Source organism: Equus asinus, chromosome 13, assembly GCF_041296235.1.
Source record: "Equus asinus isolate D_3611 breed Donkey chromosome 13, EquAss-T2T_v2, whole genome shotgun sequence".
Lineage (NCBI taxonomy): Eukaryota > Metazoa > Chordata > Mammalia > Perissodactyla > Equidae > Equus > Equus asinus.
This window is the reverse complement of record NC_091802.1, coordinates 50,291,738-50,304,600: the sequence shown is the minus strand read 5'-3', so window position 1 is coordinate 50,304,600 and position 12,863 is coordinate 50,291,738. Positions and strand designations below refer to the sequence as shown.

Below are 12,863 nucleotides of genomic sequence, written 5' to 3'. Positions count from 1 at the left end.
CTATTTTTAAGCTCTGTTAGAGGAGCAATGCTTCACCTCTGGTTACTGGAGGCATTCAGGAACCCCATGAGCAAACACCACCGAGGTCCCCCGACCTGGGTCTCCACAGCAGCAGCTCCTAGAATCTGGGGAAAAGGAAAGGAAAAGCACCAAGGTCGTGGCTGGCCCAGCAGAGGAAAACGTCCAAGAAAACCTAGAGATGAAGTCTCGCCATTATTTACCCCTTCAGTGCATATGTGTGGGGAAATAAATAACAATGTCCAACAACATTAGGAAGTTAATTACACCGAAGCAGAATTGAGCCGCAACCCTGAAAATGACTTTGATTAAGGGACACGAGGATGATTTACTCTAGGAGTTGGCTTCTTTTCTTATTTTTCCTTTTTTCATTAGAAGGGAGCCCTGTATGCCTAAGTTGGTTTAAATGTGGCCATGCATAAAGTCTAGAATACGGGCTGAATGACTTAAAGGTCCCTGGGAACTCCAGATTTTGTCATTGAATTAGGCCAGCCAGCCTGGGCTTGGTTCATTTAAGGCTTGGTCATGGGTCAGGTGTCTAGCTTGAACACAAATTTTGAAATCACTGAGAAAGCTTCAGAATGCTCATTTCTATTTTGGAAACCAGCACTTGTCTCCTTGCAACAGGCATCCACTAATGGATTGAGGATGCCATGGAGGCATCCACTGATGCAGGGGTCAGCAAACCATGGCCCACAGGCCAAATTTGTCCTGCCACCTGTTTTTTTTGTTTTTTTTTTTTTAAAGATTTTATTTTTTTCCTTTTTCTCCCCAAAGCCCCCAGGTACATAGTTGTATATTCTTCGTTGTGGGTCCTTCTAGTTGTGGCACGTGGGACGCTGCCTCAGCGTGGTTTGATGAGCAGTGCCATGTCCACGCCCAGGATTCGAACCAACAAAACACTGGGCCGCCTGCAGCGGAGCGCGCGAATTTAACCACTCGGCCACGGGGCCAGCCCCCCTGCCACCTGTTTTTGTATGGCTTGCAAACTAAGAATGGTTTTTCCATTTTAAATAGTTGAAAAAGAAATCAAAATAATATTATTTTGTGACATGTAAAAATTACATGGGGGCCAGCCCGGCGGCGTAGCAGTTAAGTTCAAGTGCTCCATTTTGGCGGCCCGGGGCTCACCGGTTGAGATCCGGCTCGTGGACGAATGTGCCACTTATCAAGCCATGCTGTGGCAGGCTTCCCACATATAAAGTAGAGGAAGATGGGCACGGATGTTAGCTCAGGGCCAGTCTTCCTCAGTAAAAAAGAGGAGGATTGGAGGCAGATGTTAGCTCAGGGTTAATCTTCCCAAAAAGAAAGAAAAGAAAATTATATGACAGTCAAACTTTAGTGTCCATAAATAAAATTTTATTGGAATACAGTCACACCTACTCATTTACATGTCATCTATGGCTACTTCTGTGCTACAACAACCATGTTGTATAATTGTGAGAGATCTCATGGCCCACAAAGACTAACATGTTTATTATCTGTCCCTTTACAGAGAAAGTCTGCTAACCTCTGCAGTAAAGCAAAAGAATAGCCCTGCACAAATGCAGAAAAATGAGAGGGTCACTTTTAACTCATACTTTAATTAACCTAATTAAAGCACCATGTTGGAGCCCTTAATGATTTTTCTCTACTCAGTGAAACCCCAGAGCGAGAATCACCTCAACTCATGTGGCATTAGCAAAACAACTTACCAATAATGCATCTGGCAAAGGGAATTGCCCACCATGCTTATCACATTCCAGAAAAGCAAGTCAGAATATCACAGAGGTTCAATTGCTCTCCTAACAAGAGCTTTCATTCTTGGCTCTGGGTTAAGGGTCTGCTTCCTTCTCAGTTGCACAAGGCTCTTCTTTGTTATGCTGTGGGCGGGGTCAAATACAAAGAAATTAACCCTGGACTAGCTGGGGAAGAAGCCAGCACTGTGCATGGACCCTACAGTGTGGCGTCTTTCTCCTCGCCTCCTTGGAACAGATTGGAAGCTGCCGATGGCCCTGGGACCTGTTTATCCACCATCGGTCTCAAGTCTGAGCACCACCAAAGCTGTGCGACAAAGCTGGGAATTTTCTCCTCCGACAGCAAAGAGCTTCCGCATACATGATGTGAGTCTCCCAGATATTCCTTTTCTCCTTTATCCTTTGCAGACTGAGAAGTGAGAATGTGCCTTATACAGGGGTAAGCTGAGCAAACGAGGGGCTGTGACTGACCAAGACCACAAGAGTAGGAGTAAGTGGTTTCTATTCACCTGCATCCGCATCCCAGCCTCATCACCTCCTGGCACCATGGGAGACGGGTGCAAGGAGAGCAATGAAGCCCTGAACACAGAACGTAATGCACACTGTAAACCTCATCAGGGACCCCTAAAAAGAAAAAAGAAGAAATCCTGAAAATCAGGCAGTTATGTACTGGAGGGTCTCTTCCACGCCAGGCCACCTCTGTTCCTCCTCCTTGACCTGATTCCTGCCACCATTCCACCGTGTGAGATGTTGTGAGTCTTCGTCCCCTAATATCTATCCCTTTGGTTAACAGGTTCGTTTTGCTTTGTGTGAAAGAGACATTTTTGAAAAGTTTGGTGGTAATCTAACCTTTTCTCCCTATTGTCTTAAAATCCAGAAATGGCCCTCTTCAAAACTTAATTGCTCACTCATGTGACAAATTTCTGTTGAGCACCTACTAAATGACATGTAATCTATGCAGATGAATAATCCACGTAGGTGGATAAAACAAGCCCTGTTCTCAAGGACCTTAGGGTCTAGGTGGGCCATGATCAAGTAGAGAGACACGTGCAGTAAGTCAAGTTGGGGACACAGACCCCTGGGGTAAACAATATGGAAGCCCAGAGGAGGAGGTGCCAACTCTGACTTGAGGGGAGAAAGGCCTCTGGTGGAGGTGACACTTCACTTCTGGTGGAGCCAAAATCAGGATCCTGTAAGATGAATAGGAGTAAGGTGGCGAAGGCAGGGGAGAGATGGAGGGAGAAGTGATGCAGGCAGAAAAGGAGGTGCATGCAAACTTCAGCTCCTGTATTAAAAATGCAATGGTGTTGCTGATGATGGTGATGATGACTCTCCTAAAGAAAAACAACATGTCAAGTCAGGGGAAGAGCAGACCTAGAAAGGGCCAGGAATGGAGGCCTCTCTCACCTTTCACTGCAGATACAGCTCTGCTCTCGGTCAGCTCTGGGCCAGTCCAGAGTGATGGGGGCGTGGATCTTGCCCCATCTCAGGTCCATTGGCATCAAGCTGTCTCTCTTCAAGGTGGACTCTGGAAACTGTCTTCCTTGGAACTGAGTCTCCGCCCTGAAGCTACAAATGTGAATTTAAACTTGATGCAAGACAAGATGACAGAGACCTCGGGGACATTCTTTCACTTTGCTGGGTCTCAATTTCTCTATCTGAGAAGTGGGATATTTGATCTCTAAAATCCCTAGGGGCCTCTGATTTTCATCAGCTCCTCCATCTCCTGTCTGCCTCCTGAGCCATCACAGTGTCCGTCTGGTACACTTACGGTCAATGCTGGGAGAAATAAAACAATACATGTCTTTGTTCCCTAGTGTGTGGGAGGCAGGAAGTGGCCTAACCCCCTAATCGGGATGAGGTTCCTGTGGATTGTCCAACCGCCCACTCCTCAGCACATCCCCACTTCCCAGTTGTCTCAGCCAGAAACCCATGGGCCCCCTCGGCCATCGGCAGCCAGAATCCATACATCACCACCATGCTGCCAACCATATCCCTGCCTCTGTGGGGTGAAAAGAATCAAGATGTGTATAGCGACAGTTGCTGAGCCTCCCCTGTACACAAGGCAGGGATGGGCCAAGCATGCCTGTGGTGGCCCCCACGGTCAAGAATCTAGGCTGGACATCCCTCTCCCTCTGGCCACACGTGGACAGAGCAAGAAGAGGTGCCAGCTCTTATGGAGAAACTGATGTACAGGCTGAATTTGGGACTTGGTTCCCAGTCTAAAAGGCTAGGCCAGAAGAGGGAAAGTAGGTGAAGGTGAGATGGTCTTGAGCTGGGAAAACCAGTAGAGAGCAAGAGTCAAAGCAGTTGAAAGGTAGGGCCTGGTGCTGCCTGAGCTGTGGGAACCCAGCAGGAGCTGCCTTCAGCAGAGAGTTCGCAGATCTGTGTACGAGCAGGAATGGCGCCATGAAGGGAGACTCTGGCTTGAGAAATCCACTGGGCCCCTGTGTCTGTGTGTCTCCTAGTGGAATGTAAATGGGGCTCCTTTGCTCCTCAGTTTCTAACATCAGTGAGATTAGAATTGCAATAGAACCAATAGAACCCTCCATCACACATCAGATCCTTCCTCCTGCCTCCAGGAAGGATGGCCGTCAACTCATGGCATTCTTGACATGCCAGTTTCACATAAATCACGCCATTTCAAGGCTGGAACGAGACTTCCATCAATAATCCACCATAGAAGTGAGCATTGAGTCAATGTCTTGCAGGGAGTGGCACAGGCTTAACTAGAACTCAGTGCCCTGACCCTCAATCTACTGCTTTGCCAGGCTCCCAGCAGCAAATGGAGGACAGGGTCCTTTTATCTGCCTCTCAAGGCCACAGAAAATTAAGAAAGGTAAACGGAAGTCCAAGTAACGAATGAGAGGCATAACAAGAGCGGCCTGTTGTGAGAAGGACGCCTTGTCTTGGTATGACCCCTGGCACTTGGTAACCACATGTTCTCGGGGCTCCTCACTGCAGGAGCACGTGGCCTGTCTGCCCCAGCAGGGCCCTTTCCGGCACTTCATGGACATGAAGGCGGAGAAGAGACTGGCTGGCTGGAAGGAGCGCCGCAGTCGCTACGGAGACATCAACGTGCACAAGCGCTATCAGTTTGGGCAGATCTTCTCCCCTTTCCAGGCCCTGGCCACCACGGTGAGCAAGCTTTTCTTTTGTAAAGGATTCCAAAGTCCTTTAGTGAGATGAGTGACAAACCCCAGTTCTTTCTCCTTTAGAGGAATGGATTAGTCAGTTCTGGCCACAAAAACGCTGCGTAACAAACCACTCTAAAACTCAGTGGCTCACAATCACAGGCATCAATGTTTCTCCATCACCAGTCTGCAGTGAAATTGACTCACCCCACTTTTATTCACTGCAAGCTCACAGTAGGAGGGAGTAAAGCACTGAGAACAAAAACCCATCTACCATAGAGACTAAATCTAGCCTACCTGTAGGGTGGTGCCCTGAGGTTTAGGGGTTGATATAAAGGCAGATGGGTGTAGCTGAGCTGTTCAGAGACAAGACCAGTTCAAGGGGAGGAAGAGATCTTGGGAAAGGGGAGCTTTTGGTGATAAAGGAAGGTGGCTCTGGTTCCCATCCCTCTATCTCACCTGTTACCTTTTGGATCCAAGTTAATTGAAGTGGGACAGTTTCAAAACACACTTCCTTGAAATGATTACTGTTATGTCTTTGTGATACTTTCTAGCTATATGTTCTTGTCGTTCTAAAATTTGGTGTACATTAGAATCACTTAAGAAACCTGCTTAGGGGCTCAGCCAGTGGTGTAGTGGTTAAGTTCACACACTCCAATTCAGTGGCCCAGGGTTCCTGGGTTTAGATCCACAGCACAGACCTACACACCACTCATCAAGCCATGTTGTGGTGGCGTCCCACAAACAAAATAGAGGAAGACTGGTACAGATGTTAGCTCAGTGACAATCTTCCTCAAGTGAAAAGAGGAAGATTGGCAACAGATGTTAACTCAAGGTCAATCTTCCTCACACACATACAAAAAAGAAGCCTGCTTAAAATGTAGATCCCCAGGCTGGTAGTAATTCCAATTCAGAGGATCTTGGAATTTCCTTTTTTAACAAGTTCTCTATTTACACCTTTATGCATCATTACGCAGTCAGGGCTTCTCAACCTTGTTCACTTCACCAGCACCCCTAAGTCTGAAGAGAGTCAGTATGTGTGGACACCTGTAACCAATTCACAGCTCAACAATATGCACTAGAACCCAGGTCTGGGACTTTTGCTCAGCAGCAGTTCTCATCCTTGAACTTCAGAATCACCTGGGTAATTTGCCATGCTAATGCACAGGTCTCACTGCAGACCAGTTAAATCAGAAGCTCTGGGAGTGGGTCCCAGGCACTAGCATGTTTTAAAGGTCTACCAGCTGGGTAACCAACTCATCCCAGTTTTCCCAGGACTTACTTGCACAGTTTTCCCAGGACTTTCCATCTTTTAGCACTAGAAGTCCTGAGTCCCAGGAAACTCCTCACTCCTGGTTTTAAAACTCAAAGTCACGAGTCCCTGGAACCTGGGAAAACAAGATGCTTGGTCATTGGTCACCCTATCCACACATGATTCCAATGTGTAGCCAAGTTTGAGATTACTATTACTGTCTGAGCTTTCTAGAAACTAGCCCCAATTCCTCATATTACAGTAGCTGCTACCCATCTATCCATTCACTGGCCAACATTCCTTAAGCATGTGCACGTACTCAAAGCTAAGCACCCTGGAGGACCCAGGATCAGAAATCTCAACGCTACCATCAAGGAGCTTCTGATCTGCTAGGGAGAGTGAGCCATGAGCCAAATCATGAACACAAACACACTACAAACACAAATACAATGAAACATTCGTAAGAATAGCTCCATAAATGGATAGATCCAGAAGGAGAGGAGTTATCCAAATTTGAGCTGCTTTCTGCTAAATCCAACCCCACAAAGTCTTACAGAAGAACCAAGTCTCCAGACAGCGACATCCTCTTGACTCACAGTGCCACTTGGAAAAAGCAGATCTCCCATGTATTGAGAACAACAGTACCCAAGTATTGAGTTCTTACTATGGACCAGGTATAGTGCTAATGACTTCACGAGTCCTTGGTCCTCACGGCCTCCACCATATTAACATGATCCTCAATTCATAGACGAGGAAACAAAAGCTGAGACTTGTTAAGTCACTTGACCACGATTACCATTAGCCAGAGGTAGAGCCAGGATATGAACCGGCTATGCTGGAGCGGGTGTTCCCAACCCCCATACTCTATTTCATTGCCATTATTCTCTGCCTCATAGGAGATGCAAAGACTGGTGTTTCCCCAAGATCTGTCCATGAATCCACACATGCAGAAAATGGGCATTTCATGCACTGCCAAAGGGAATCTCCAGGATTTATCCTTGTCTTCCACAGAGCTGGGCTTGGGAAAGGATGACGACAACCATGAGAAAGAGAAACCAGCGAGCCACATTAAAAGACCTTTATTCCCCCCAATAGTTAAAGTAACAAAATCTAATGACATGAAATAATAAAAGTTGCAAAATTGCATTCTGGCCTCTTGCTGCAAGTCTTTGCATTAAAACAGTTAGAACTCAGGGACTCAGGAATCCTGAGATATTCTCAAACCTGACTTAATATTTAATAACTTGTGGAATTGCACCAACATGCCTTTGTGTGAACATTTTGGGGAGGGTGAAACAATTAGAAGCTGCAATTCCCAACTAGAACCAAATCCTTAAAAAGTACACTTTTCTCAGAAGTCTGAAGATGGAGGGAGGGATGATTACAGCTCAGTGAATCAAGGGCCTCACTCTTTCCATCCTTATGGTCTACCATCACCAGAGTGTTGGATGGTAACCTCGGGATTAGCTCCTTATGGTCACAAAATGGTTGCTACTGCACCAAACACCATATCCTCACATGAGCACATCAAATACTAGAAGGCTGAAGTTTCTCCTCATGCTATACACACACACATACATACAGAAGGAGAACCTCTCCCAGGAACCACACAGCAGCTTTCCCAGCAATTCTTCTTGGCCAGGATGGTGTGGCTTGCCCATGCCATAACCACAGGGGAAGCTGGGAAGGTAAGGATAGGGTATTTACTGGGAGGTAAGTCCTACCATCAGGAAAGGAAAATAGGAAAATGGCAGATGGGGAAGCAATTAATGTCTGCCACAGTGGGAGACTCCCTGGTTTGCAGGTCAGACCATTACAGTGAGAATTTATATTTACACTGAGTGAAAATCTGTCTTATAATTTCTGAGCATCAATCCTAAGGTTGTTCCTCTAAGAAGCCTCCTCCACCTTAAATAGCTTTTATTTTCCTTTGGTTTTAAAAGTAATATATGCTTATCATAAAGAATACTCAAAAGTACGAAAAAGAAAATAACAATTACCCAAATCACACCATTTAGAGACAACTGGTGTTTGCATCTGGAAACTTTTAGATTGCTTTTCAATCTCTTGCTCTTGTTGATAATGCTGAGGTTGTCTTTGGGCCTTGGTCTGTTTTCCATAGTTTTGATTGGGTTGTTTCTTGCTACCCTTGCCCAGCATCTCTCAGCAGGTCACCTGGTCCTCTTCCAGGTCCCCTCCCATGTAGCTGTGGTACCAAAGCCATGACATCTCTTTGCCTTACAGCACTGTCCTCAGGCAGGTGGTCTATCCTTTCCTTGCTTCAAACTTTTGAACATACTGAACAACCCCGCAAAACAAAAACAAAACCTATTTCTTCTTTATTTTTAATCCTTAATCCTTTTCACAGATTCATGGAGGGCTTAATTTTCTTTTAACCTTGTCATGTTTATTTCTGATCTATATGATATGCGGGCGACACCACGGTTCCCCTCCTTTCTGGCACATGTCCTCTTTCAGTCTGGAGTAAACAGCTCCCTTTGCAGCTCTGTTGGTTAAGTCAATTGCCTGCTTGCTTTTCATCTTACTGACATCATTTACAATCACACAGGCAGAATTTTATATTATAGTGTTTCCAATTTCTCTTAAGCCAGGGATCAATCCAGAAACTATGGCTCTCGAACCAAATCTGGCCCTCATCCTGTTTTTGTAAATAAAGTTTTATTGGAACACAGACACACCATTTGTTTTCACATTGTCTACGGCTGCTTTTGTGCTACAACAGAAGAGATGACTAGTTGCAACAAAGACTCTGTGGCCCGCAAAGCCGATAATATTTACTATCTGGCCCTTCACACAAAAAGCTTGCTGCTCTGCCTTCAGCCAAATTCCCCTTTACAATTTTTGACTAAGGGATTCTACTTCATTTATCTCTGCTTTTAAAAATATCCTTAAAGGCTAGAGTCTATGACTATGTCCATCTACCAGCAAAGAAAGTCAGGAACTTAACCAGTTCCCTTCCTAGAAGGACCAACAGTAGATGGCTACCTGCCCACAGGCTAATTTGCCATCTGTAATAAGAAACCGTCCTGCATATTGTATGCATGACCTGGCAGTGTGTGTATAAGTTTCTGTCTTTCTCTCCTTTTATTCTAACCGTGAGCCACACCTTCCCACCTGCTTCTCCTTTCAGGGGGAGGATTGCACACAGGAGGGCAGGTTCTGTATGAGTGCCAATGAGGGTTGACATCGGTGCTACACCACCTGGGTGTGTTTGCTTTCAAAAAAGGTGGAGCGTCCCACCGAGATCCAAGAGGAGATAAAGCTCTGAACAATTACAATGGAAGGAGATGAAAGCCGGACAAGATTTCCGACACTTAGACCCCCGTACCCAAGCATTAAGAGAAAGAACTATTAGTGTAATTCACAATTGACAATAAATATGATTTACATACATCTTTGCAGGACTCCATTAAATACATAAAGCAAGATCTATGCAGACAAAGCCGTTCTTCTACTATAGGACTTGAGCAAGGTACGACTCATGGGCGAGAAGCAATAACAATTGCATCAGCCAGCATATCCTGAGTGATTACTTTGTTCCAGACACAGAGTTAAAAGCTCTTGTGGATTTACCTCATTCAATTCATGCTATTGTTCCACTATAATAATCCACTATTATTAAGGACGAGGACACGGAAGTTTCAAGAGCTACTCCCTCTCTCGTGCAGGCATTCGACGGGGTGCCCTCTAGAGCCCAGACCTCCTCTCTCAGCTTGCCGGGGGCACACAGCCCCGGTTAGCAGTCATTTATATTCCACACTAGTTCAGAACCACCACACACACGTTCTTGCCCCATTCTGCCCCATGGCTTATTTGTTCTTTGCTCTTTTCCTAGCTCTCTTGATAAAATAACCCATGCATATATGACAAATGCTAATGAATTCATGTGTCCCTGCTTGTAGATAACGTCTTTCAATTTCAACTGCTGCCTTCTACAGCTAGTTCGTAAAAGTGAGAACGTCAACCTCCTGGCAGCTGAGGCGACAGGCAGGTTCCACGGCAAGAATCCCATAAGGGAGATGCTGGGGCTTTGGCCGTGTGCAAGTTCCCTAAGTAGGGGGAATTTAGGAGGAACGGAGGGGAGCAAGTAGAAGGCTCCTTGTACGGTTAGAAGCTTACAGCTGGTTCAAGTTCTGCCTCTTATGACCATGGGACCTTGGGCAAGTTGCCTATGGGATGTCGAGGAGTCTGGCTCCTGGTGAAAAGTCTGCGATTTTTCAGGCCTGACCACAAGCAGTTCCAAGGCTTTCCTGGCAGGCTTCCGGGGGAGAGAAACTGTGCTCCCCACGCCAGACCTGGTGACAGCTTGCACTGCAGACTCTGAAGGGCATTGCGGTCAAGGACACAGGCCCCTCTGGCTGGCTGTGTTTTTCCCGTATTTGTGTTCCTAGCCCTAATGCCTTCATTCCTAGGTCTTTTTATCGGAGGTCTTGGGTAAATAGAAATCTTCTTCAGGTGCCGAGGCCTCCTTAGGGGGCCAGGGAACCAGGGGAACCCTGAAGACACGTTTCTGCACACTGACTCAGTACCCAGTACTTTTCCACCCCTAGCCCTCCCGCCTCTCCCTCTCCCAGCCCCCAACCTCAGTCCCCCTCAACAGTGAGCTGCCTCACGTCTGCACTGAACCCCCTGAGCTGCGGTTTTAGACTCTTGCTGATCCATCGCAGGAAGCGATTAAAGGCTTAACTCTTTCATTTTCGGCTTGTTCCTTGAATCAGCTGCTGGACACCTGCCAGCTCAGCATTCTCTCTCCAGCTCGCCCAGCTCCTGACCGACGTGCCCCCCAAGTCTTCCTCATGTGAGAGGTGGAGCTCCTGGTGAACCTTTCTCACACCAAAGTGAGGGTGGAAAGTGTCTGGCTCATAATGAGTACATAATGGTAGCTGTCCTTGTTTTTCCTTACTTTATTCCAAGACTTGATTCTAGGTCTCAAATCCAGACTTCTCCGCATGTGCAACATGTCTGTGTATGTATAATGAATTCAGGAAGAAGTGTGTGAGACGAGACTAGGGCTGCAAAATCCAACACAGCAACCCCTTAGTCTATGAACGCTCCCTCACCCCAACCTTGGAACACGACTTTTCTCTCTGGTGCTTTACTTTTCCCCATGAAAGTGAAGAAATTCTCCTCTTTCTATGAAGAACAGAGCCCCGCCCTCCCACAGCCGAGGCCAGGTGTGCAGAGCCTGCCCTGGGATTGGTTGGGGTGGACAGAGGCTGGGACCACTACTGGTGGACAAAAGCACCTACAGTTTGCTGTTTACAAGGAGGAAACAGGACTGAGGCCCCAGGACATGGGAGTTTCAGGGGCGCCTTTTATTTGAGACTCTAGAAATTGTAATTTTCTTGTTGTATGTTAAACTTCCCCACCTGCTTTGCCATGGTGACCTCTCACATGTCACTAGATAAAGATGTGTGCCTTCAGAAACCCTCACAAATGCTTCAAGGTGGCAGGAAGGACTGGAAATCTGTGACGCTGGTCAGACTGGGCCTGCTGGGGCTGGGGAGAGACATGCCCCGACAGGAAACTACATAGGTGGTAATCGAGAGAGAGGGCCTTTCCCGTCCCTGGGGATTTACATTTACAGGGGGTTCTGGGTCTTGAGAGTGACAGGTAAAGGAGGCAGGGGGACTGAGGATTCAGAGCCCACATTCATTTCCTGAGCATCTCCCACAAGCCAGGCCTGTAGCAGGCCCTGGGCATAAACAGGGAGCCCAACGATGGCCCTGTTTGCGTGGAGTCTGCAGTCTTCTCTCCGCATCACCTCTGCTCAGCCCATTCCCCACGCCCTCACCACCCTGCTTGGTGGTCCTCAGATCCTGAGTCCCACGCCCTGCCCTGCTGGAGCACCTGTCCAGACCATGGAAGCCGCCACCATGGCTTGGTCTGGAGCAGTCTCGCCTCTGACTGTTCACCCAGCATGGTGGCTGTGGGGACAGGCAATCCCTGTTGCATGGGGAGAACCCTGAGAGAATGTCATGGAGGGTGACAGTCTGTACCTCGGGCACATTATTCGTTCGGAAAATGTTTGAGTGAGTCCCTACAGTGAGCCAGGCACTTACCCCAGGGAGCAAGACAGATGTGGTCTCTACCCCTCCCCCGCAGAGCCTAAAGGTTAGTGGTAGGACAGCAAGTGACCATAATAAAGGATGATACATGAATGATCTCCACAGAGAAATCTGGGATTCTTTGGGGGCATATTGGCAGGGGACTTGGCTTTATCTGGGAAATCAGGGAAGGCTTCCCTGAGGAAGTAACATTTAAACTGAGGCAGGGATGAGTCAACCACAGAGGACGAATGTTCCAGGCGTGGGAACAGTACGTGTGAAATCCTAATGGGGAGTGAGCACAATGCTTTCAAGAAACTGAAAAGGGAAGCCATGTGGCTGGAGCGGGAGACAATGAAGAGGGAATAGCGGTTCCGGGTGAGGGTGACTCAGAGGCAAAGACTTCAGACTTCACCCCGAGGGCAGCGGGAGGAGGTTTCAAGTGTGCGAGAGCCATGCTGTTTGGCTGATTAAAAGGATGACCCTAGTTAGCACATGGAGAGAGCACTGGAGTACCAGAAACACGAGACTCTAGTTCAGGGACTAATGCCATGGTCCAAGCAAAAGATATGATGGCCTGGCCGAGGGTGGAGGAAGAGGAGATGGAAAGAAGGCGATGGGTCGGAGACAGTTTGGGGTACACTGGCAAGACTTG

The 12,863-nt window shown here is 47.3% G+C and overlaps 1 long non-coding RNA gene across 3 annotated transcripts in view; it reads right to left on the bottom strand.

The window, feature by feature from the left end:
* LOC106835361 (uncharacterized) overlaps nucleotides 1-12,863 on the bottom strand; it is a 112,547-nt gene that overhangs the window by 46,723 nt on the left and 52,961 nt on the right. Inside the window, exon 3 of one of the 3 annotated variants that reach the window (XR_011493909.1) lies at nucleotides 3,162-3,323. The exons of the other annotated variants lie outside the window; for them this stretch is intronic. This is a non-coding gene — a long non-coding RNA (uncharacterized lncRNA). The remainder of the gene's footprint in view (nucleotides 1-3,161; nucleotides 3,324-12,863) is intronic. 3 annotated transcript variants of the gene reach the window in all.